Source organism: Heptranchias perlo, unplaced genomic scaffold (assembly GCF_035084215.1).
Source record: "Heptranchias perlo isolate sHepPer1 unplaced genomic scaffold, sHepPer1.hap1 HAP1_SCAFFOLD_50, whole genome shotgun sequence".
Taxonomy (NCBI): Eukaryota; Metazoa; Chordata; class Chondrichthyes; order Hexanchiformes; family Hexanchidae; genus Heptranchias; species Heptranchias perlo.
In genome coordinates, this window is record NW_027139516.1 from 70,602 (window position 1) to 96,108 (window position 25,507).

At 43.7% G+C, this 25,507-nt stretch overlaps 5 non-coding genes across 5 annotated transcripts; 1 reads left to right on the top strand and 4 right to left on the bottom strand.

Annotated features, from left to right (window-relative positions):
- Nucleotides 1–7,241: 7,241 nt before the first annotated feature.
- Nucleotides 7,242–7,313, bottom strand: trnag-ucc (transfer RNA glycine (anticodon UCC)). Its single transcript has one exon. It is a non-coding gene; the product is annotated as a tRNA-Gly (tRNA).
- Nucleotides 7,314–15,043: 7,730 nt separating this feature from the next.
- trnak-cuu (transfer RNA lysine (anticodon CUU)) lies at nt 15,044–15,116 on the top strand. Its single transcript has one exon. It is a non-coding gene; the product is annotated as a tRNA-Lys (tRNA).
- A 2,653-nt stretch (nt 15,117–17,769) lies between these two features.
- trnav-aac (transfer RNA valine (anticodon AAC)) lies at nt 17,770–17,842 on the bottom strand. The gene has a single exon. It is a non-coding gene; the product is annotated as a tRNA-Val (tRNA).
- A 438-nt stretch (nt 17,843–18,280) lies between these two features.
- trnan-guu (transfer RNA asparagine (anticodon GUU)) lies at nt 18,281–18,354 on the bottom strand. Its single transcript has one exon. It is a non-coding gene; the product is annotated as a tRNA-Asn (tRNA).
- Nucleotides 18,355–24,781: 6,427 nt separating this feature from the next.
- On the bottom strand, nt 24,782–24,854 carry trnav-cac (transfer RNA valine (anticodon CAC)). Its single transcript has one exon. It is a non-coding gene; the product is annotated as a tRNA-Val (tRNA).
- Between the last annotated feature and the right edge of the window lie 653 nt (nt 24,855–25,507).

Below are 25,507 nucleotides of genomic sequence, written 5' to 3' on the forward strand. Positions count from 1 at the left end.
GTCCCCTGAATGTCCCAGTGACCCCCCCAGTGTCCCCAGAATATCCCAGTGATTCCAGTGTGCACCCAGTGACCCCAGAGTAACCCAGACATTACTCACGTGCTCCCCATCGGGTCCAGGCTGTGGTGAAGGTCTCAGTCAGTCCGTCCCCAGCGGAGAGAACGATGTTTGGCCCAGGATTTCTCCCACTCCTCCTCCTCCTCACAAAATGTCTCTTTCTGGATCATCTCCTTGCAGCATTTCATCAAAAAGATTCCTGAGGGGAGAGAGAGGGAATTGATTAAAATACAAAAGCAAGGGATTAAAAAGGCACAGCAAGAGGCCAGAACTCCCTCCCTCCCACTCCCTCTCTCACTCTCTCTTTTTCTCCCCCCTCTCTCTCTCTCCCACTCCCTCTCTCACTCTCTCTCACTCTCCCTCCCTCCCACTCTCCCTCTCCCTCCCTCTCCCTCTCATTCTCTCACTCTCTCCCACTCTCCCTCTCTCTCTCCCTCCCTCTCCCTCTCTCTACCCATCTCCCTCTCCCTCTCTCACACTCCCCCAGTTGCACAGAATCTCTCCCTAATCCAAGTCTGCAGCTTGTTTCTCCCCTGCCTTTCCTCTGAATGCCTCTAACCGGTGCCGCACTGCCTGTCTGAGCTGCTCAGTGTTTGCTGCAGGGTCCAACCCTCCCCCTGGGTGTGTTTTCTCTTCTGTCCCTGGGCCTCGCCCACACCTGCTCTGGACATTGTTGCAACTTTAATTCTGGTAGTTGCTGTCAGCGAAAGGTCAACAGCTTTTCCTTCAACTGTTTTCTCCTGTTTGAATTAGAAGCTCGCCCCTCCCTGTTCAATCTCGACCTCTACCTCACCTTGTATTGTCCAGAATGTAATATAAGATATAGACTGAGTCCACCTCACCTTGTAATATAGAGAATGTAATATAACATATTTACTGGGTCCACCCAACCTTGTAATGTGCAGAATGTAATGTAAGATGCACGGTGCTCTCACTGTTTAAAATGCACGGTGCTCTCACAGTTTAAAATGCACGGTGCTCTCACTGTTTAAAATACAAGGTGCTCTCACTGTTTAAAATGCACGGTGCTCTCACTGTTTAAAATGCACGGTGCTCTCACTGTTTAAAATGCACGGTGCTCTCACTGTTTAAAATGCATGGTGCTCTCACTGTTTAAAATACAAGGTGCTCTCACTGTTTAAAATACAAGGTGCTCTCACTGTTTAAAATGCACGGTGCTCTCACAGTTTAAAATGCACGGTGCTCTCACAGTTTAAAATACAAGGTGCTCTCACTGTTTAAAATACAAGGTGCTCTCACTGTTTAAAATACAAGGTGCTCTCACTGTTTAAAATGCACGGTGCTCTCACTGTTTAAAATACAAGGTGCTCTCACAGTTTAAAATACAAGGTGCTCTCACTGTTTAAAATACAAGGTGCTCTCACTGTTTAAAATGCACGGTGCTCTCACAGTTTAAAATGCACGGTGCTCTCACTGTTTAAAATACAAGGTGCTCTCACAGTTTAAAATACAAGGTGCACTCACTGTTAAAAATACAAGGTGCTCTCTCCCCCTATCCCTCCTCTCTCTCTCCCTCCCTCTCACTCTCTCCCTCACACTCCCCCAGTTGCACAGAATCTCGCCCGAATCCAAGTCTGCAGCTTGTTTCTCCCCTGCCTTTCCTCTGAATGCCTCCAACCGGTTCCGCACTGCCTGTCTGAGCTGCTCAGTGTTTGCTGCAGGGTCCAACCCTCCCCCTGGGTGTGTTTTCTCTTCTCTCCCTGGGCTTCACACACACCTGCTCTGGACATTGTTGCAACTTTATAATGCACGGTGCACTCACTGTTTAAAATACAAGGTGCTCTCACTGTTTAAAATACAAGGTGCACTCACTGTTTAAAATACAAGGTGCTCTCACTGTTTAAAATGCACGGTGCACTCAATGTTTATAATGAACGGTGCTCTCACTGTTTAAAATGCACGGTGCACTTACTGAAAAAAATGCACGTTGCTCTCACTGTTTATAATGCACGGTGCTCTCAGTTTAAAATACAAGGTGCTCTCATTGTTTACAATGCATGGTGCTCTCACTGTTTAAAATGCACGGTGCTCTCACTGATCAAAATACAAGGTGCAATTGCTGTTTAAAATACAAGGTGCTCTCATTGTTTAAAATACAAGGTGCTCTCATTGTTTAAAATGCACGGCGCTCTCACTGTTTATAATGCACGGCGCTCTCACTGTTTATAATGCACGGTGCTCTGACAGTTTAAAATGCACGGTGCTCTCACAGTTTAAAACACAAGGCGCACTCACAGTTTAAAATGCACGGTGCACTCACAGTTTAAAATACAAGGTGCTCTCACTGTTTAAAATACAAGGTGCTCTCACTGTTTAAAATGCACGGTGCACTTACTGATAAAAATGCACGTTGCTCTCACTGTTTAAAATGCACGGTGCTCTCACTGTTTAAAATACAAGGTGCACTCACAGTTTAAAATACAAGGTGCACTCACAGTTTAAAATACAAGGTGCTCTCACTGTTTAAAATGCACGGTGCACTCAATGTTTATAATGAACGGTGCTCTCACTGTTTAAAATGCACGGTGCTCTCACTGTTTAAAATGCACGGTGCTCTCATTGTTTAAAATGCACGGTGCTCTCCTTGTTTAAAATGCACGGTGCTCTCACTGTTTAAAATACAAGGTGCTCTCACAGTTTAAAATAGAAGGTGCTCTCACAGTTTAAAATACAAGGTGCTCTCACTGTTTAAAATGCACGGTGCACTCAATGTTTATAATGCACGGTGCTCTCATTGTTTAAAATGCACGGTGCTCTCATTGTTTAAAATGCACGGTGCTCTCACTGTTAAAAATGCACGGTGCTCTCACAGTTTAAAATGCATGGTGCTCTCCAGTTTAAAATACAAGGTGCACTCACTGTTTAAAATGCACGGTGCTCTCACTGTTTAAAATACAAGGTGCTCTCACTGTTTAAAATGCACGGTGCTCTCACAGTTTAAAATACAAGGTGCACTCACGGTTTAAAATACAAGGTGCTCTCACTGTTTAAAATGTACAGTGCACTCAATGTTTATAATGCACGGTGCTCTCACTGTTTAAAATGCACGGTGCTCTCATTGTTTAAAATGCACGGTGCTCTCACTGTTTAAAATGCACGGTGCTCTCACTGTTTAAAATGCACGGTGCTCTCACTGTTCAAAATACAAGGTGCAATTGCTGTTTAAAATGCTCGGTGCTCTCACTGTTTTAAATGCACGGTGCTCTCACTGTTCATAATGCATGGTGCTCTCACTGTTTAAAATGCACGGTGCTCTCACTGTTTAAAATGCACGGTGCACTTACTGATAAAAATGCACGTTGCTCTCACTGTTTAAAATACAAGGTGCTCTCACTGTTTAAAATGCACGGTGCTCTCACTGTTTTAAATGCACGGTGCTCTCACTGTTTATAATGCACGGTGCTCTCACTGTTTAAAATGCATGGTGCTCTCACTGTTTAAAATGCATGGTGCTCTCTCTGCCCATAATGCATGGTGCTCTCTCTGTTTAAAATGCACGGTGCTCTCACTTTTTTAAATGCATGGTGCTCTCACGGTTTATAATGCATGGTGCTCTCACTGCTTATAAAGCATGGTGCTCCCACAGTTTGTCATGCAGTGTGCTCTCATTGTTTAAAATGCATGGTGCTCTCACTGTATATAATGCTTGGTATCTCACTGTTTACAATGCATGGTGCTCTCACTGTTTTTAATGCATGGTGCTCTCACAATTTATAATGCATGGTGCTCTCACAGTTTAAAATACAAGGTGCACTGTTTAAAATGCACGGTGCTCTCAGTTCAAAATACAAGGTGCACTCACAGTTTAAAATACAAGGTGCACTCACAGTTTAAAATACAAGGTGCTCTCACTGTTTAAAATGCACGGTGCTCTCACTGTTTATAATGCACGGTGCTCTCACTGTTTAAAATGCACGGTGCTCTCACTGTTTAAAATGCATGGGGCTCTCACTCTTTATAATGCATGGTGCTCACACTGTTTTAAATGCATGGTGTTCTCACTGCTTACAATGCATGGTGCTCTCAATGTTTATAATGCATGTTGCTCTCACTCTTTATAATGCATGGTGCTCCCACTGTTTCTAATGCAAGGTGCTCTCACTGTTTATAATGCATATTGGTCTCACTGTTCATAATCAATGCTCCTCTCACTGTTTGTAATGCATGGTGCTCTCACTGTTTAAAATGCATGGTGCTCTCACTGCTTATAATGCATGGCGCTCTCACTGTTTATAATGCATGGCGCTCTCACTGTTTATAATGCATGGCGCTCTCACTGTTTATAATGCATGGCGCTCTCACTGTTTATAATGCATGGTGCTCTCACTGGTTGAAATGCATGGTCCTCTCACTGTTTATAATGCATCGTGCTCTCACTGTCTATAATGCTTGGTATCTCACTGTTTATAATGCATGGTGCTCTCACTGTTAAATGTGCATAGTGCTCTCACTGCTTATAAGGCATGGTGCACTCACTGTATATAATGCATGGTGCTCTCACTGTTTATAATGCATGGTGCTCTCACTGTTTATAATGCACGTTGCTCTCACTGTTTATAATGCATGGTGCTCTCACTGTTTATAATACACGTTGCTCTCACTGTTTATCATGCATGTTGCTCTCACTGCATTCAATGCATTGTGCTCTCACTGTTTATCATGCATGTTGATCTCACTGCTTAAAATGCATGGTGCTCTCAATGTTTATAATGCATGGTGCTCTCACTGTTTATAATGCATTGTGCTCCTACTGTTTATAATGCATGGTGTTCTGACAGTTTATAATGCATGGTGCTCTCACTGTTTAATGTGCATAGTGCTCTCACTGCTTGTAATGCATGGTGCACTCACTGTATATAATGCATCGTGCTCTCACTGTTTATAATGCATGGTGCGCTCACTGTTTATCATGCATGGTGCTTTCACTGTTTATAATGCATCGTGCTCTCACTGTATATAATGCTTGGTATCTCTCTGTGTATAATGCATGGTTCTCTCACTGTTTATAATGCATGGTGCTCTTACTGTTTATAAGGCATGGTGCTCTCACTGTTTATAATGCATATTGGTCTCACGGTTCATAATCAATGCTGCTCTCACTGATTATAATGCATGGTGCTCTCACTGGTTATAATGCATGGTGCTCTCACTGTTTATAATGCATGTTGCTCTCACTGTTTATAATGCATGGTGCTCTCACTGTTTATAATGCATGGTGCTCTCACTGTTTATAATGCACGTTGCTCTCATTGTTTATAATGCATGGTGCTCTCACTGTTTATAATACACGTTGCTCTCACTGTTTATCATGCATGTTGCTCTCACTGCATTCAATGCATTGTGCTCTCACTGTTTATAATGCTTTGTGCTCTCACTGCTTATAATGCACAGTGCTCTCACTGTTTATAATGCATGGTGCTCTCACTGTTTATAATGCATTGTGCTCCTACTGTTTATAATGCATGGTGTTCTGACAGTTTATAATGCATGGTGCTCTCACTGTTTAATGTGCATGGTGCTCTCACTGTTTATAATGCACGTTGCTCTCATTGTTTATAATGCATGGTGCTCTCACTGTTTATAATACACGTTGCTCTCACTGTTTATCATGCATGTTGCTCTCACTGCATTCAATGCATTGTGCTCTCACTGTTTATAATGCTTTGTGCTCTCACTGCTTATAATGCACAGTGCTCTCACTGTTTATAATGCATGGTGCTCTCACTGTTTATAATGCATTGTGCTCCTACTGTTTATAATGCATGGTGTTCTGACAGTTTATAATGCATGGTGCTCTCACTGTTTAATGTGCATAGTGCTCTCACTGCTTGTAATGCATGGTGCACTCACTGTATATAATGCATGGTGCTCTCACTGTTTATCGTGCACGGTGCTCTCACTGTTTATCGTGCACGGTGCTCTCACTGTTTATCATGCGTGGTGCTCTCACTGTTTAAAATGCATGGTGCTCTCACTGTTTACAATGCATGGTGCTCTCTCTGCTTATAATGCACGGTGCTCTCACTGTTTTAAATGCATCGTGGTCTCACTGTTCATAATCAATGCTGCTCTCACTGTTTGCAATGCATGGTTCTCTCACTGTTTATAGTGCATGGTGCTCTCACTGTTTATAATGCACGGTGCTCTTACTGTTTATAATGCATGGTGCTCTCACTGTTTATAATGCATATTGGTCTCACTGTTCATAATCAATGCTGCTCTCACTGATTATAATGCATGGTGCTCTCACTGGTTATAATGCATGGTGCTCTCACTGTTTATAATGCATGGTGCTCTCACTGTTTATAATGCATGTTGCTCTCACTGTTTATAATGCACGGTGCTCTCACTGTTTATAATGCACGGTGCTCTAACTGTTTAAAATGCATATTGGTCTCACTGTTCATAATCAATGCTGCTCTCACTGTTTGTCATGCATGGTGCTCTCACTTTTTTAAATGCATGGTGCTCTCACTGATAACAATCCATGGTGCTCTCACTTTTATAATGCATGGTGCTCTCACTGTTTATAATGCATGGTCGTCCAACTCTTTATAATGCATGTTGCTCTCTTAAAATCTATCGATCTCAGCTTTGAATATAACTCAACGACTGAGCATCCACAGCCCTCTGGGGTGCAGAGAATTCCAAAGATTCACAATCCTTTGAGTGAAGAAATGTTTCCTCATGTCGGTCCTAAATGGCCGACCCCTTATCTTGAGACGATGAGCTCGAGTTCTTGACTCTCCAGTCAGGGGAATCAGACTCTCAGCATCTGCCCTGTCAAGCCGTCTAAGAATTTTATACATTTCAATGCGATCTCCTCTCATTCTTCTAAACTCCACCGAATATTGGCCAGTTTTACACAATATTTCCTCATACTACAATTGCAGCAAGTCCTCCTTACTCTTATATTCCAACACCCTGACAATAAAGGCTAACATATCATTTCCTTTCCTCACTCTCATTAGACCCTTGGTATCTCAGTATTTCCAGCATGTTTTTCCTCTTTTCCTTCCAGAGGCAAAACAAATGAAGGTTGAAAATATTTTACTATAATTACACGCGATTACTTTTTGGAAACAATATCCAACTGAACTGCATCAAATTCGGCTGTAAACTTATTAGTTTATTTCCATCAGGAACTCTTAAGAACACTTAACTGCGATGACCGGGAATCGAACCCGGGTCAACTGCTTGGAAGGCAGCTATGCTCACCACTATACCACCATCGCTGAAAATAACCGATAATAAAATAGTTCCCAAACATCAGACCCTGACCAGACACTGCAGGCTGTTGGATTTTGTTCTTCATTTTCACTGGTTTCTGACGGATCCTTTCTCGCTCTGTTGCAGTTCCTGTTTCCGCCCAGTCGATTTCGCCAACCCCCAATCAATGGAAATTCCACACCAGCCAGTAATTCTTCACCTGATATCGGACTGAAGAGACAGTCGATCCCTGCAATACTTGACCAGCTGGAAATACATTTTACCACAGCTCACATCAGACATTGAGTAAAGTTAAATAATTCCATTAAATCATTACAGAGACCTGACTACCAACTGGACAGGAATGGCAGCTTAATATTCAAGTCTATAAGATCTTGAGAAAGGACAGGGAAATAGGGAAAGGAGGAGGAGCAGCAATATTACTAACGGACAATATTACAGCAGTTCAAAGATAGAATATCAGTGAGGGTGAGCGGGCAGTGTAAACACTCTGAGAGAGACCCATCACAACTGCCCCCACTGTACTCCTCCAGAAGGTATAATAAGGGCGAGTGCGGGAGGATTTCTTCATTCTTTGTGAAAGTGTTTGTGAGATTGTGGAAATGTCTGGAAGAGGAAAAACCGGCGGTAAAGCTCTGTCCAAGGCCAAGTCTCGCTCCTCCCGGGGCGGACTGCAGTTCCCTGTTACCCGTGTTCACATGCTCCTGCGAAAGGGGAACTATGCTGAACGTGTGGGTGCCGGAGCCCCGGTCTATCTGGCTGCTGTGCATCGAGTATCTGACGGCTGAAATCCTCGAGCTGCCCGGCAACGCGGCCCTGGACAAACAAGAAGACCCGCATCATCCCCAGACACCTGCAGCTGGCCATCCGCAACGACGAGGAGCTCAACAAGCTGCTGGGACGTGTGACCATCGCTCATGGTGTTGTCTGATATCCAGGCCGTGCTGATGCCGAAGAAAACCAGCATTGTGAGCTCCAAGAGCAAGTAAACCGGCCAAGGCTTAATCTGATAACCCAAAGGACAGGACCAACCTTATTGAAATCTTTGAAGAAGGAACAGAAAGTGCAGACAAGTTTAATGCAGTAGATGTGATATATTTGGATTTTCCGAAGGCCTTCTGTAATGTACCACATTGTAGACTCATGGCTAAGTTCAGAGCAAGTGGAGTCAGGTCAGGTGGCAGAATGGATAGTAAGTTGGCTACAAAACTGAAAGCCGAGAATAGAGGTTAACGGTCGCTACTCAGACTGGCAAAAGGTGGGAAGTGGAGTTCCATTTGATGGGACCACTGTTCTTCACAATTTACATCAACGATTTGGATTCGGGAATCGGAAGGACAATTCCAAAATTTGTGGACGACACCAAATTGGGGGATTAAGTTAATACAAAGGAAGAATGCATCAAAATGCAAGAGGACATTAACAAACTTGCAGAATGAAGAATCAGGAGGTCACACACTGCTTGGATAATAAGAGCCTAAACGGGATAGAGGAGCAAAGGGATCTAGCGGGACAGATACACAAATTACTAAAAGTAGCGACCCACGTTAATCAGGTCATAAAAAGACAAATCAAACACTGGGATTCATTTCTGGAGGGATAGAGTTGAAAAGCAAAGAAGTTATGTTAAACTTGTACAGAACCTTGTTTAGACCAGACTTGGAATACTGCGAACAGGTCTCGTCTCCATATTATAGACACCGGGGCACTGGAGAAGGTGCAAACAAGATTCACAAGGATGATACCAGAAATTAGAGGATATTCTTATCAGGAAAGGCTGCACAGACTGGGTCTCGTTTCACTCGAAAAGAGAAGGCTGAGGGTTGATCTGATCGAGATTTTGAAGATAATGACAGGGTGTGTTCTGATAGATGGAGAGAAAATGTTTCCACTTGTGGGGAGTCCAAAACTTCAGGTAATAAATATAAAATAGTCGCTAATAAATCAAATAGGGAATTCAGGAGAAATTGCTTTACCCAGAGAGTGGTTGGAATGTGGAACTTACAACTACGAGGAGTAGCTGAGGCAAATAACAGAGAGGCATTTAAGGGGAAGATAGATCAGCACATGAGGGAGAAAGGAATAGAAGGATATGCCGATAGGGTGAGATGAAGTAAGGAAGGAGGAGGCTCATGAGCAGCATAAACGCCGGCATAGACTAGTTGGGCCGAATGGCCTGTTTCTGTGCTGTAATTTCAATGTAACTCGATGTAAAGGCTCTTTTCAGAGCCACCCTCTGTATCTGTGAAAGGACTGGTTACTGTGTGAAGGGAGACGCTGATATCATGCTACCAGTGTGGCTTTGAGCTGCTTTTGTCTCGTTGTGGACGAGATGAGGTATTAATGGGACTGGAGTCGGGGCAGTGACCACAGTCCGGTACTTTAAACGGTGACTTATAGACCCCAGCCCACACATCACCAGGTTTCTTGTATTTATTTAAACTACTTGCCATATTGGGCTCGTAAAGAATCACCAGAACTGCTCGACTAACCTTTCTACATCTGTGGAATTCAGCGCTTCGCTCCGTTTCTGTTCTATTTTGTTGGATTATTTACATAACGCATCAAACTCACTGGGGAATCACTGAAATGTAACTCTGTACAGAAACAAAGAACAGTGAATTGCCTGGTCCCAGGAGATCAGGAACATTACTCGCCTTTCGTCCTGTTAACGAGTAAACCGTGTTTAGAGTCTACCGACCCGCTTTGGTTCCATAATGGAGATTAAACAGAGAAATCGGGAGGGGAGGAGACAGTCAGAGTGACAGAGCGGAGAGCGGCCTCTGATCTTCCAGCTCCATTTCCAGTTCTCTCCATCCGACAGTTTCAAACCGTTTATCGATAATAGAACCGAACCTCAGCGCTCCGCACAGACCCTGACAGACCCGGGCTTCATATTCAAGGATTCCCAAAACCCGAAGCTTTCAAATAAGCCCCGTTACAATGAGAAATCGTTAATATTCCTGCCTCAATACAGTCCATTCAATAACAAGTCAACTCGGCTCCTCCATTTCAGTCTGTTTCCTTGTTCTATCTCCCCACACATCCCCTCCCAGACGGGTTCAGCGTTTTACAAACACCTTATTCCAGCTTATTTGGAGAATCTCACGTGTTGGGGTTTGAGTTATGACGCGGAGTTACTCCGCCAGTGTTCCCGTCTCACAGAGACTCTCGCCCTGAATCTGTGAAAAGATTATGACCATGAACTGGGACTGGAGCCGAACACATCTCCAGTTACAGTGAGGCCCGGCCCGGACATCTCATTCTCTCTATTTTATATCAGACAGTATCCCACTTTCATGTCCAGCAATAGAGAGAGAGAGAGAGAGACAGTATCAATCTTACACTTCCTATCTGTGTCCAAATCACGCTCAATAGCAGTATCCACCTTCATATACAGCACCAGAGAGAGAGAGAGGGAGGCAGACACGGTGAGAGAGACAGAGAGAGCGGTGAGACACAGTGACAGACAGACGTTAACAGTATTAGTTCCAGACTGACCGGTAAAGTGCCGTTTTATCCAGAAAGATCGCGTTGGAGAGACAGAAGATGCAATCTCATCTCTCACTGATATTGTACAAGGGTCAGAAACACTATTGATCCCACACTCAGGGACAGTACAGAGAGGGACAGAAACAATGGGCCACATTTAACCCTCTAATGCCTGTTGTACTATCTGCAGTTTTACAGCTCGGGGGTTTTCGATATTACTCTCAGTGACCGACAGTTTCACTCCGGTTAAATTAATCTGCGACTGTTGCTGCCTGATATTAACCCTACACGGTCCCAGCAAATACACCGACTCCCACTTTCCTCCCATGTTTCTCCAGGATTAGTTTGAGAAATCCTCTCTCAGTCACACATAATAGGGGCCATTAATGAAGAGAATCCATTGGCTGATTTCACAGCCGCTCACTTTATCTCTGAAAGGCTCTGTACCATCAAAAGACCCCGAGAGAAACAGCAGGGATGGAAACATCTAGTTTAATAGTTGGAGATTGTAAAGTCAGTCTGGATTCCAGCGTTAGGCACTGGTGGAATCCCATCTGATTCCCATTCTGATGCCTGTTCCTGAACTGCCTGTGGACCCCATTCCCTCTGACCTTTCCCCCAGACCCACTTCCTTTGCTCAGACTCGGAAAAATTCCAATTGGGGAAAGTTTCCATCGATTTTTGGATTGGGAATTGTGGGCGCCATTCCCTCAGTGAGCGGAAGAAGATGGTTTAAAACAGCCGGGAATGGAGAGATCACGGCCCCCCGCGGGAAGGGAGCAAAGAGCAGCCTCGTTACAGCAGATCATCGCTTCGGGACCGTGTCCGCAGATGGGCTCAGACATCGGCATTGAGTCCGGGGGAAGGTCAGGGGGAGTCCGGGGGCTGTTTGTAAGAGGTGGAGTGGATCAGGAACTGGTCCCGGAACACGGAGTGAGAGGGGGGAAGGGAGAGGTCATTCTCGGACTGTGTGTGTACAGGGTGTGTCCAGGGGAAGGGAGAGAGAATGGGAAGAACCTGCTATTAAAATCATTGCTGCTTTCTCTCCCCAAACCAGGAGTGAATGTTCCTGGTTTAGTTCCAGCCTCACCCTGTTTATTGTGATTGGATAGTGAAGAGTGGAAACAGAGCCGGACAGTAAGGATGTGGGGAGTTATACAAAGAGCATCTATTGCAGGCATCAGGTGAGAAGTGTCAAGGACACATTTTAAACAGCGGCTGTTTGGTTTCCGTTGAACGGTTAGTCCCATGGGAGAGGAGATTAGAAACCTGACCTGTACAAAGGTCCCTGCTACATCGGGTCGTCCCATTCATGGATCGGTGCAGGGGTTGGGCCGTGTCTGGATGTTATTAAATTGTTGTAAAACAGCCCAACACACCTGGTATGCAGAAGCGGAGTGCTGCAGTACTGCAGTGGAGTCAGACACTGACACTGTTTGTATCACTGGATTTCATTTGTGGATATTCAAAATGATCATCAACAGAGATATTAAACTGATCACTTCTGTCTTTTCGACCTCACCTGTTCCTGAGTAACAAGAGATCATTTTCTTTCTCCAGGCAAACCCTTGAACGATCCAGAATAAATGTGATGCTTCCTCCACCCGAGGCAGAAGGAACAGTACAGCCAGCTCCTTCTCACACACAGTAAGTATATTATCACTCACAGAGCACAGAGACACAGACAGCTCATCAGTTCCACTGTCTCAGACAGCAGGAGTAGTCAGTCCCACAATGATCACAATTTCCAGAGACACATTTTCAATCCAACAGTCAAGCAGAGTAGGTGAGGCAGACAATGTTCCATTTCCCCCTAACTCAGTCCCGCTGACAGGTAGATACAAAAATCCCAGTCCAAAATCACACTCTCAGAGTGAAAGGCACTGTGTCAATCTCACAATAGAGCAACATTAGCTACGAATTAAATACCAGATAGAAATCACACATGGTACCCGATTCAAAGGTACAGAATGAATCCCAATAATGTACCCCGAGATTCAAATTGAATACTAGCCCAGAACTCTCACACACATGACTTTAATCCATGGAATATCCATTCGAAATGTGTATCATATGATACAAATTGCACACAAGTCCAAAACTCAGGCAGAGTATCAGATTGAGAAATATTGAAAGATAGTAAACCTTAGAGACAAATTAGATACCTGTTCAGAATGAACTCGTAGAATGAGATTTAAAGATAGAGTATCAATTCTATTAGTGCAGACTGAGATACACATTACATACCAGTCCAAAAATCTCATACAATATTAGACTGAAAGATACGGTATCAATTCCATTTCTACAGACTGATCTACACATTACATACCAATTCAAAAATGTCACCTTATCAGTTTTAAAGATACATTATCATCCACAACAGTACTCACAGAGATAGAGATTTAATAGTACTCCAAAAAGCGCACAAATAATCTGGTTAAAACCTCCAGCATCAAATCCGAAAGTATGTCCATATTTACCAATTAAACAAGGAGTAAAACTATTTAAACATTGAGATATAAAAGCTGCAATATTGAACACCATAATTTAATCTGAGAGAATAATTACGTACAGATACAGAATGAATCTCACATTCAGAGACAGTACCAGAGACACAGAGACACAGAATGACTCCAACTCTCACAGATGCAGAACGAATCCCAAACTCACATACAGTACAAGAGACTGACAGACACACAGTTAATCCCACACTCACACACAGTGCCAGAGACTGACAGGTACAGTATGAATCCCACACTAACATGCAGTATGAGTAACTGCATATATAGGATGAATTCAACTCCCACATACAGAACTGGAGACTGTATATACAGAATGAATCCCACAATCACATGCAGTATGAGTAACTGCATATATAGGATGAATTCAACTCCCACATACAGTACTTGAGACTGTATATACAGAATGAGTCCCACAGTCACATGGAGTACCAGAGACTGACAGATACCGAAAGAATCCCACACTAACACACAGTTTTATATAAAGAATTAATCACAAACTCTCACACACACACTGCTGACAAGATACAGAATCAATTCCAAACTCACACACAGTATCAGAGAGTGACAAGATACAGAATGAATCCCACATTCACACACAGTACCAGAGACTGACAGATACAGAATAAATCCCACACTCACACACAGTACCAGAGACTGACAGATACAGAATGAATCCCACACTCACACACAGTACCAGAGACTGACAGATACAGAATGAATCCCACACTCACACACAGTGCCAGAGACTGACAGATACAGAATGAATCCCACACTCACACACAGTACCAGAGACTGACAGATACAGAATGAATCCCACACTCACACACAGTGCCAGAGACTGTCGCAGCATGAAATGGTCCTTATCAAAGTCACAAATGATACCCTAAGTGACTACCACCATGATAAACTATCCCTCCTCATCCTTCTCAAATACAATATCTCAACGTGCTGTTATGCTGTTAGACTAGTTTCCTCTCTCTGCTCTTATTTGGAATGTGTTGCTTTTCTGTCTGACAACACTTGGTATCATCGTATTATGTTAGTCCACAAGAGGAGATCATTCGGCCCATCGTGCCTGTGCTGGGTCAAACACACGTATTCGTTCAAAATTCATTCAGAGATAGATTGAGTGCTTTGTTATCAGAAAATTGCCTGAACCCCCACAGTCTACAGTTTTCCTCCTCGCTATCAACGACACGGTCAATTTTTGTGTCACCGGCAAATTTCTTAATCATGCCCCCGACGTTTAAGTCCAAATTGTTAATGTATACCACAAAAAGCATAGGACCAAGTACGGAGCCCTGCAGCACCCAACTGGAAACAGTCTTCCAGCCACAAAAAACACCCGTCGACCATTACCCTTTGCTTCCTGCCACTGAGCCAATTTTGGCTCCAATAAGCCACATTCCCTTGGATCCTATGGGCCTTTACTTTTTTGACCAATCTGCCATGTGGGAATTTTTCAAAAGCCTTGCGAAAATCCATGTCGACTGCATCAATTGCGCTACCCTCATCGATCCTCCTTGTCACCTCCTCGAAAAATTCAATCACGTTAGTCAGACACGACCTCCACTTAAAAAATCCATGCTGACTGTCCTTGATTCGTCCGTGCCTTTCGGAGTGACAGTTGATCCTGTCACTCAGAATTGATTCCAATAATTTGAAATGGAGTCTTTCTCCTGCTTGCTGCAATAATAGATAAGGCGGTGATGTACCATCAGGCCCGCCTAGCTCAGTCGGTAGAGCATGAGACTCTTAATCTCAGGGTCGTGGGTTCGAGCCCCACGTTGGGCGAGTGTCATTTAAAACTTTTATGTTGCGTTCACTGGCCAACGGTGCAGAATTGATGCATAATGAAACGTTAAATTTGTAGTCAGGATGGCCGAGCGGTCTAAGGCGCTGCGTTCAGGTCGAGTGTGGGTTCGAATCCCTCTTCTGACATTGCTTATTTTTACGAAGTCGTGAAAATATTTTATTTGTGGATTGGGCTGCAGCTGATTTTTAGACCAAGTTGATTTGCTCCTCCCACAAAAGCAACTGGCTTTTTCATGGAAATGTGACTTGAGAAGTTTCAAACGGTGATATGTTTGACATATTAATGACCTGGACAAAGAAATAGAACAGCAGTGGGAAACATTTAAAACGGTGATAAATAGAGTCCAGGAGAAATATATCCCACTAAAAAGCAAGAACAAACTAGCCAGAAATGACACACCAGGGATGAATAAAGAAACAAGGGCAAAATTTAAACTGAAGAAAAGGGCACACACTAGCCAATAAAGGAGAGAGGGGAATGTGATAAGACTGGGAAAGAAGTCTGAAGATCTATTGGAAAGGCAAAAAAGGAATATCAAAAAAGCAAAGTATTCGAGACACATCAACAGCCAAAGAAAATTTAGGATAGGAATATTTGCACGAAGTGATTTTTAGGTAGTCGCCTTTAAATGTTTCAAAGGCGACTGCGAATTTATGATCGTCTGGCCATTTCACCAGCCGTGTTGAAAACAAAACATGTCTCTTAAGGGGAGTCTATAACGAGGGGGCATAGATTTAAGGTGAGAGGGGAGAGATACAAAAGGGTCCAGAGGGGCAATTTTTTCACTCAAAGGGTGGTGAGTGTCTGGAACGAGCTGCCAGAGGCAGTAGTAGAGGCGGGTACAATTTTGTCTTTTAAAAAGCATTTGGACAGTTACATGGGTAAGATGGGTATAGAGGGATATGGGCCAAGTGCAGGCAATTGGGACTAGCTTAGTGGTATAAACTGGGCGACATGGACATGTTGGGCCGAAGAGCCTGTTTCCATGTTGTAACTTCTATGATTCTATGATTCTATGATTCTATGATAATAGGGCCACTAAGGGAGACACACGACAAACTCACAGGCAATGACAGCGAAATGGCAGAAATATTAAATAATCACTTTGCTTCAGTATTTACCAGGGAGACTCGTATTGTTGGGCATGACAGTAGAAGAAGAGATCAAAAAGATATGTAAAGACATTTAAGATCGAAAGGGGGGAGATAATTGATAAACTAATCAATCTTAGAGAGGAAATTTCCTGTTAGGTGCCTAACCAGAGTTTCAAACCGCTCAGCCACGCTAATTTCCGTATTACTGTTCAGGAGCTTATTTCACAGGGACACGATTACTGCGCTCCATTTAGGGAGGCTCAGTGAAAGGCGGAAATTGATCTATTAATAGAATCATAGAATAAGATAGCGCCATTCAGCCCATCGTGCCAGTGCCAGCTCTCTGAAAGAGCTGTCCAGTTCGTCCCACTCGCCTGCTGTTTCCCCATAACCCTGAAAAAGTTTGATCCAAGCGTTTATCCAATTCCCTTTTGAAAACTGTGAGTTGAGAAAAACAATATTGAAAGGGGTGCTGGGGCCTCTGCAGCGTCGATGTAGAGTGTGTGATGATTGAAGTTATCAAGATGGTTGCTTTTCACATGGTATGTTGTGCAATCATCCTGAAATATCTTCAATATCCAATACAAATTGAATTGCAAACCTGACGGACAAACACTGGAAAACAAGTCACGAGTGAACGCAAATCATCTCGGACCCGTTTTTAGCCTCACGGCACTTCAAATAAAGTGAAATAACTTTGCATTGAAAAGATTTGGAACTTGCATCTATGCCTTTATCTGTTCCATTTCTTAAAGTTGCTGGCGTCTGATGATGGACACGCCTCTGCTCCCTCCATTGAACAAGAAAGGAGGTGTTTGACGTTGACGGGACCTGTTGGTTATGAGCTCATCCTTTACATTGAGTGGGTTCGCGTCCTTTAAACGGTGTCAACTTTAGCCCAGCGGTGAACTTCGCAGCAAACAAGTTCATCACCGTCTCACCGCGGGCACTGACTGACACGTTTATCGTTATTTCTTTCAGACCGAAATAAATAGGAACCGTGATTTTAAATTTGCACGAAGTGATTTTTAGGTAGTCGCCTTTAAATGTTTCAAAGGCGACTGCGAATTTATGATCGTCTGGCCATTTCTCCAGCCGTGTTGAAAACAAAACATGTCTCTAACTTTCGCGTCTTTTTTCGAAAGGCAAAAAACATATTTCCCATGACCTCTGAAGGATGGACAAGTACATTTCAGAAAGCAGAAGCAAGTTCACCAGCCTTTTAATCCGGAGTCAGACCTTTGCGCCGCGCACTCTGAAGACAGGCTCCTGGATGTTATTATATTTTTTGAATGTTTCTCAAACACCGTTTCATATATTGGTTGAATGGATGAGGCTTATCAAATCTCCGCCAGATCCCACCGGTAATGAAACAGCATTGGAAGCAGCCTTCACCCCCAATATCACGCTGGCATTCATCGCCTGCTCTCAGCGGACTGCATTAACAGGGCTTGGAGATATGGACTTTGTTCACATTTAATCAGCAATGTGAATCGTTCAATATTTAATCATTTTTAATGGGGACAACGTTTCACAATATTTCCGCCCGGTTTCGAACCGGGGACTTTTCGCGTGTTAGGCGAACGTGATAACCACTACACTACGGAAACCTGACACCTCCAACCTCGTGATAGGGATATAACCCCTCAGCCAAACTAATTTCCGTATTACTGTCCAGGAGCTCATTTCACAGGGATACATTTACTGCGCTGTATTTCGGAAGGCTGCAGAGAAGGATCGGTGACGATGGTCAGGCGGGGAATCCCAGAGCATCGCGCCCACACAAACATTTCACTGTGTTTTTCATGTACCTGATATCCGACCGCAGTGTAAATTATGGCGAATCAGGCATGCTCAGATGACATTGTTCACAGAGTGTTTTCTTGCAGCCAAATCACACATTAGAAAACTTGAAATGAGATGAAGAGATCGGAGCCATTTAAAGTGCTCCCAGTTGCTGCTGATCAGGAATTGAAACATGGCATCGGCTTCAGGTCGATCAGAATGAGGCAATGAATCCAAAAGTGGGACGAAAAAGGTGCAATTTTCGTCCCTGGGTGGGGTCGAACCACCAACCTTTCGGTTAACAGCTGAACGCGCTAACCGATTGCGCCACAGAGACCGCCTGGTCCTTTTTCTTGCAAGATACACTAAAGCAGCGTGTCACCGAGCCAAAGTTACATGTTGCAGCCACAGAAATGCAATTGTCCACTATCAGTGTTACTTTTCCAGAAATAAAGGATGGGACATTGCTTGTGGAAACATGGAAACGGTCTGGTCTCGCTCAAAGCATCGATATCACCGACAACCAGCTCTCCTGCAACCGGCGTGCCCACCGGTGCTTTGTCTGTTAGTTAGTTGCACTGTGGGAGATCCTTCGCCACACTGACTGCAGCGGTTTAAAAAGCCGGCTCACCACCACCTTCTCAAGGGCTTTTTGGGATGGGCAATAAATGCCGGCCTCGCCAGCGACGCCCACATCCCATGAACGAATAAAAAGAAAATATTCTGAGCGTCCTGATGCTTATGTCAGGTTTTGATCCCTGATCTGCAGTAACTGGGAGCTGAAATATTAATTGTACCGAATGCAAACACTCCCTGATATATTTAACACTCTTACATGCCTTCCCTGCTGGCCTCGTCGTTCGGCTTCGGTGTTTTCATCACGGCGGCCTGGGTTGGGAATATGCTGTTACAAAAAAGAATTGCCAATTTTGTCGAATCACAGCAAACTTACGGCACAAAAGCAAGCCATTCGGCCCATCCTGTCCGCACCGGCCGGAAATGAGCTACCCAGCCGAATGCCACTTTCCAGCACTCGGTCTTTAACCTTGTAGGTTACGCCACTTCAAGTGCATATCCAAGTATTTTTTTAAATGTCACGAGGGATTCTGCCTCGACCACCCAGTCAGGCAGTGAGTTCCAGACCCCTACCACCCTCTGGGTGAAAAAAATTCTCCTCAGCTCCCCTTAAATCCTTCCACCAATCATTTAAAATCTATGCCTCCAAGTTATTAACCTCCCTGCTAAGGTAAATAGGTCCTTCGCCTCCACTCTGTCTGGGCCCTTCATAATTTTGTACACCTCAATTAAATCACCACTCAGCCTCCTCTGTTCCAAAGAAAACAACCCCTGACTATCCAATCTTTCCTCACAGCCAAAATTCTCCAGCCATGGCAACCTCCTCGTAAATCTCCTCTGTACCCTCTCTAGTGCAATCGCAGCTTTTTTGACCAGTCTGTCATTTGGGACCTTGTAAAAGCCTTGCTAAAATCCATGTAGACGACATCAAAGTACTCCAGGTGTGTTCTCACCAAAGCTCTATTTAATTGCAGCAAGACTTCCTTACTCTTATACTCCAACCTCCTTTCAAAAAGGCCAACATACCATTTTTCTTCCTAATTGATTGCTGTTCCTGCATGTTAACTTTCTGTGATTTGTTTACAAGTTCACCAAACTCCCTCTGAATACCGACATTTATTGAACTCTCACCTTTTAAAAAATATTCTGCTTTTCTATTCTTCCTACCAAAGTGGACAATTTCACATTTTCCCACTTTATCCTCCAACTGCCACCTTCTTACCCAATCACTTAACCTGTCCACCTCCCTTTGCGTCCTCCTCACGGCTTACTTTCCAACCGACCTTTGTATCATCAGCAAACTTAGATACATTGCACTCGGTCCCCTCATCTCAGTCATTAATATAGATTGTAAACAGCAATTGCAACTTAAATTGTCCGCCCAGGATCGAAAGCAGGGCCGTTCGCGTGTAAAGCGAACTGGTAACCGCTGCTGACTTATACTGGGCAGAGGGGAACTGACCAGTCACCTCTCTCTGCTCTGATTGGGACATTTTTACTTCTCTTTAAACAACATCTCTCCTGTCCCACACTAAAATCATGGACCAGAATCATAGACTATTACAGCACAGAAGGAGGCCATTCGGCCGTGTTGCCGTGCCTACTCTTTGAAAGAGCTGTCCAATTTAGTCCAAAAAACCCAGCCTTTTCCCCGTAACCTTGCAAATCAGTTCTCTTCAAGTACCTGTCCAATTGCCTTTTGAAAGTTCCTACGAAAGCTGCTTCCACCACCCTTTCAGGGAGTGGCTACCAGATCGGAACAACCCTCTGTGTGAAAAAAAAAATCTCCTCATTTCCCCTCTAGTCCTAAAAGCTCACAATCCTTCTCCACGGATGCCTTTTTACAAACATTTCATTCATCAAAACCAAACAAGATACTCTGGAAAATGTCTTCATTTTCAAGTAATTAATGTTCCGAAGGAGCTCCCTAATTTCCCTCCCCTTTATGAATCAGATCATTCTCATCCGGATCTTTTTTCCACTTGAACCGGCCTCCCCTCCCAGGGGCTGAGTTCAGAATCTTCGAAGGATACAGCTCAGAAGCAGGCCATTCGGGCCATCGCGCCCGTGCCTTATCCAACAAACCATGTACCAGATTCTCCTGAATTCCAGGGTGTGGAACGAAAGCGAACAACAAAAGCCCTGACATTCGACCGTGGAGGTACAGGCAATTCTGTGACAAACCGGTTTGTCTTTTTCCCGGTTTTTCCCTGTCTATCTGACTGCGTTTATCTCTGTGCGTGTGGAGCTGCAGGCTGATTTTGAATTCATAAGTGTGTTTGTGTATGTTTCGTGCAATAAATAAATGAGTGAATCAGACGCTTCTCTCCCTGACACTGGGGAACTAGTGAGGCAGAATTCAGAGCAGGGTTCTGTTTATTGTGAAAAAGGGAATGCAATATGAATTCCGGAATTATTCAGAATTCTACCAGCGCTAAAACCAAATGCGACCCCCGCCGTGATTTAAATACGCAGCTTTCTGATTTAGATTCAGACGCGCTAACGTTGCGCTACGAGGTCTGATGGTAGCGATCGGGTTATTTACCTTTATGAAAGTTTCTCATGCACCATTTCATTTATTTCAGATTTCCAAATCCCCGCCCACTCCCACCGGGTATCAGGCAGCCACAGAAGCAGCCTTCACCTGTCCGCGGCAGCATGACTGCAGCAAATCCAATGACACACACCCGGAACCCAGAATCATCACATCACAGGAAAGGAACTGCTCAAAATACATAACAGGACGGGCAGCATCTGAAAAAACGCTGAGACTTTCGGTGTTTGGACTTTGTTCAGGACTGCTAACAGGACGGTGTGAAAATTTAAACTATGGATGTGTATAAATGGATGTCATGCTTCTTTATAAATTGAGTGTTTAAGTTATGTGTGCCATTTATAAATTTATTTTGATTATTTTTACAATATGATATATCTTGTTATAAATATATATGATTGCACCTGTGACACTTATAAATACATTTGGGTGTAACTGCTTGGTGGTTATCATTATATCTCTGTGTATCTGTGTTATGTATTTGTGTGTAATGAAAAGTAAGACATAGAGAAATAAATATCCAGAAAATACATTTACATTATATACCCCACAAAAAAGGAATAACTAAAAGATATATCTAAATAGATTTGTAAGCAGCAGTCATGAAATGCATTTACATCTTACAAATCAGAAATATATTTTCAATCTAACACGGCTGCAGCCCAATATATTTATAACCATCTGTTGACAATGTATAAGTCGGGTTTATGGTTATCGAGTGGTTAGAATTCGGCGCTTTCAGCACTATGGCCCGGGTTTGATTCCCGGTCAGCGCATTTGTTTTTACAAAACAGTTCACTTAATTACGCAAAATTATACAAGTCTCTTAGATGATTCTTTCAATTACCATTAATAAACCCACAACTTTCTGGTTCACACTGAACGAAATGCTAACAAGTTTGCCGAGTAAATGTCGAAACGACGCGAACTTCTCTGACTTTCATCCCTTCTCATTTTACGCACTTTATTTTTGGAGTCTGCTTCAAAGTGTTCAGTGGTGATGAGACGAGGAATCTGGTGCAGCCGTTGTTGAATGTGAAAGGATTGCAGCCCAATTTACACGAGAGAAAGCTCGTGCCTGGAGGTTTGTGAGGAGCAAGTTCCAGCAAATTGTTTCTGTCCCGGGATTAAACCGGGAGTTTTTCGCGTGTGACGCCAACATGATAACCATTACACCACGAAAACAACTATTTAGTCCAGCCCAGGTCAGATGGAAGTGTTAAGGGAGAAAGTGAACTGCTGACTCCCACTTCTGGGGGATGTCCCAAAGCGCTTCATAGAGGTGTAATCAAAAACATGGAATCATGGAATCGCAGGAGTCCATTCGGCCCATCGTGCGTTGGCCAGCTCTTTAAAATAAATGGTGCAATTTTAAAGGGGGTGCAGGAACAGAGAGACCTGAGGGTATACGTACACAAATCTTTGAAGGTGGCAGGACAAGTTGAAGAGATTGTAAACGAAAACGTATTCGGAATCGTTGACTTTATTAATAGAGGCATAGAGTACAAAAGCAAGGAACTTATGCTGAACCTTTATAAATCACTGGTTAGACCCCAGCTGGCCATCACACAATTCTGCCCACCACACTTTAGGAAGGATGTCAAGGCCTTGGAGAGGGTGCAGAGGTGATTTACTAGAATGGTGCCAGGGATGAGGGATTTCAGTGAGGTGGAGAGACTGGAGAAGCTGGGGTTGTTCTCCTTAGAGCAGAGACGGTTAAGGGGAGATTTAACAGGGGTCTTCAAAATCATGAACGGTTTTGATAGAATAAATAAGGAGAAACTATTTCCAGTTCCAGAAAGGATGGTAACCAGAGGACATAGATTTAAGGTAATTGGTAACAGGGGTGAGATGAGGAGAATGTTATTACGCAGCGAATTGTCATGATCTGGAATGCACTGCCTGAAAGGTTGGTGGAAACAGATTCAATAATAACATTCAAAGGGGAACTGGATAAATACTTGAAGGGGAAAATTTTGCAGGGCTATGGGGAAAGGGAAGGGGAGCGGGTCTAATTGGATAGCTCTTTCAAAGAGTTGGCACATGCACGATGGGCCGAATGGCCTCCTTCTATGATGTTTCCATGCTGTGATTCTATGTTATGGAGGATTTTCTGATGCAGTGGATATTCGGGGCAGAGGACCAAGTGGGGATTGAGCTCGACGGCAAGTGTATACAGTTCGTTCAAAGGACTGAAGCCGATGGTTTCATTCTTCCCATCGTTTAGCAGCAGGAAATTACTCGGCCATGCAGGCGACTTTTTTTGTCTTCATTCATGGGATGTGGGTGTCAATGGCAAGATCAGCATTTATTGCCCATCCCTAATTGCTCTTGAGAAGGTGCTGGTGAGTCGCCTTCGTGAACTGCACCTTTCATTGACTGTGTCATTGACATTTTCTGGATAGAGAGAAACTATTTCCGCTGGTTGGGGATTCTAGGACTTGGGGGCACAGTCCAAAAATTAGAGCTACATCTTTCAGGAGTGAGATTTGAAAACATTTCCACACACAAAGGATGGGACAAGTTTGGAACTCTCTTTCCCTAACGGCAATTGATGTTTGCTTAATTGCAAATTTTAAATCTGAGATCGATAGCTTTTTGCCAAAAGAACGTATGAAGGGATAAGGGCCAAAGGCAGGTATATGGAGTTCGATCACAGTTCAGCCATGATCTTATCAAATGGCGGAGCGGACTCGAGGGGCTGAATGGCCTACTCTAATTCCGATGGTACATTTCCCCAAGTGTCTGCTCTCTCCATAGTTGCGACCTTGTGTTTAAAGCATATTTTCGTTTAAAGGTTGGTTTAGGGATGAGCCGGTGGGCGTCAAAACGTGCCGTGGATCGAGACCGGGTTGGTTATTGCGGGAAGAGCAAATCAACTGGGCCGAAAAATCAACTGCAGCTCAAGCAAGAAATAAAATAGGAGTCAAAGTAACCAATGTCGGAAGTGGGAAGGAGACTGCGACCTGAAAGCAGTGCCTTAGACCGCTCGGCCATCCTGACGGATAAATAGCACTTTGCCTCGCCACCCTTTCCACATTGAGACCCCCCCGGAGAAAGGTTCATTCACTCGAGTGCTTGGTGATATAAATGATGCTGGAAAGGCTCGGTGAGCGGGATGCCACCTCCCCGGGTTTTCCTGAGCCTATTGTACTTTATTCCTATTTAATGACGGGAATATTCGCAATCAGTAGCCAAAAAGGATTAAAAGCTGAATCACAGAGAAATGGAAATCCTCGTTAAATCTGATAATGCTGTAAGTAAAACTCGCTGGTGGTCCAGTGGTTAAGATTCGCCGCTTTTACCACTGTGGCCGGGGTGCGATTTCCAGCCAGAAGAGCAACTTTTGAACACTTGTTATATTAATCGCATGGAAGAAAAAAAAAACAATATTTTTGTTATTCACCATTAATTAACCGATAACGTTATTTTGCAGAATGAAAGGCCACTGAGGGATGTTGGAAATGTTTAATAATATCTTTTGTGCGATGAACTTTTTATTCCTTCTCATTTTACACACTGTATTTTGAAGGGCTCCGTTTAAAATGTTCAGTGCTCGTGAGACCACGAATTTGTGTCGAACTGAACAAAACAGGCTCTTTCACAGAGGACAGAAAAATCTGCCCCAAAATAATGTTCCCGCCCGGGATTGAACCGGGAACCTTTCGCGTGTGAGGCGAACGTGATAACCACTACACTACGGAAACCTCTGATCTGGTTACCAGCCAGAAGTTAGAATGACTGTATTGATTCTCATTCATAACTATTCACTTGATCGAAGTTGCACAAGTCACAAAAGAAAAATGTTCATTTCAAAGTTATTAAACTCCCAAATGTGGCCTGTCTTGTTTGGACAGGGGTTGACCCTGACGTCACAGCCTCAACAAAGCATTTTCTCAACATTTCCATTGGGAACAGGAGGAGGCCATTCAGCCCATTGAACCTGTTCCGTCCTTCAATTAGATCAGAGATGATCTGAACCTCAAATCAATTTATCCGCCTTTGCTCGCTATCCCTCGATACCCTTACCCAACAAAAATCTATCGATCTCAGTCTTGAAAGCTTCAATTGACCCCCAGCATTCACAGCCTTTTGGGGGACAGAGTTCCAGACTTCTACTGCCCTTTGTGTAAAAAAGTGCTTCCTGATTTCGAACCTGAATAGCATGGTTCTAATTTTAAGATTATATCCCCCTCGTTCTTGATTCCCCAGAGGAAATTGATTCTCTCTCTCTATTCTATCGAATAATTTGAACATGTTAAACACCTCGCTCAGACCGCCCCTCAATCTTCGATACTCGAGGGAAGACGAGCCCAATCTAAGCAGCCTGTCCTCATAATTCAACCTTTTTAGCCCCGGT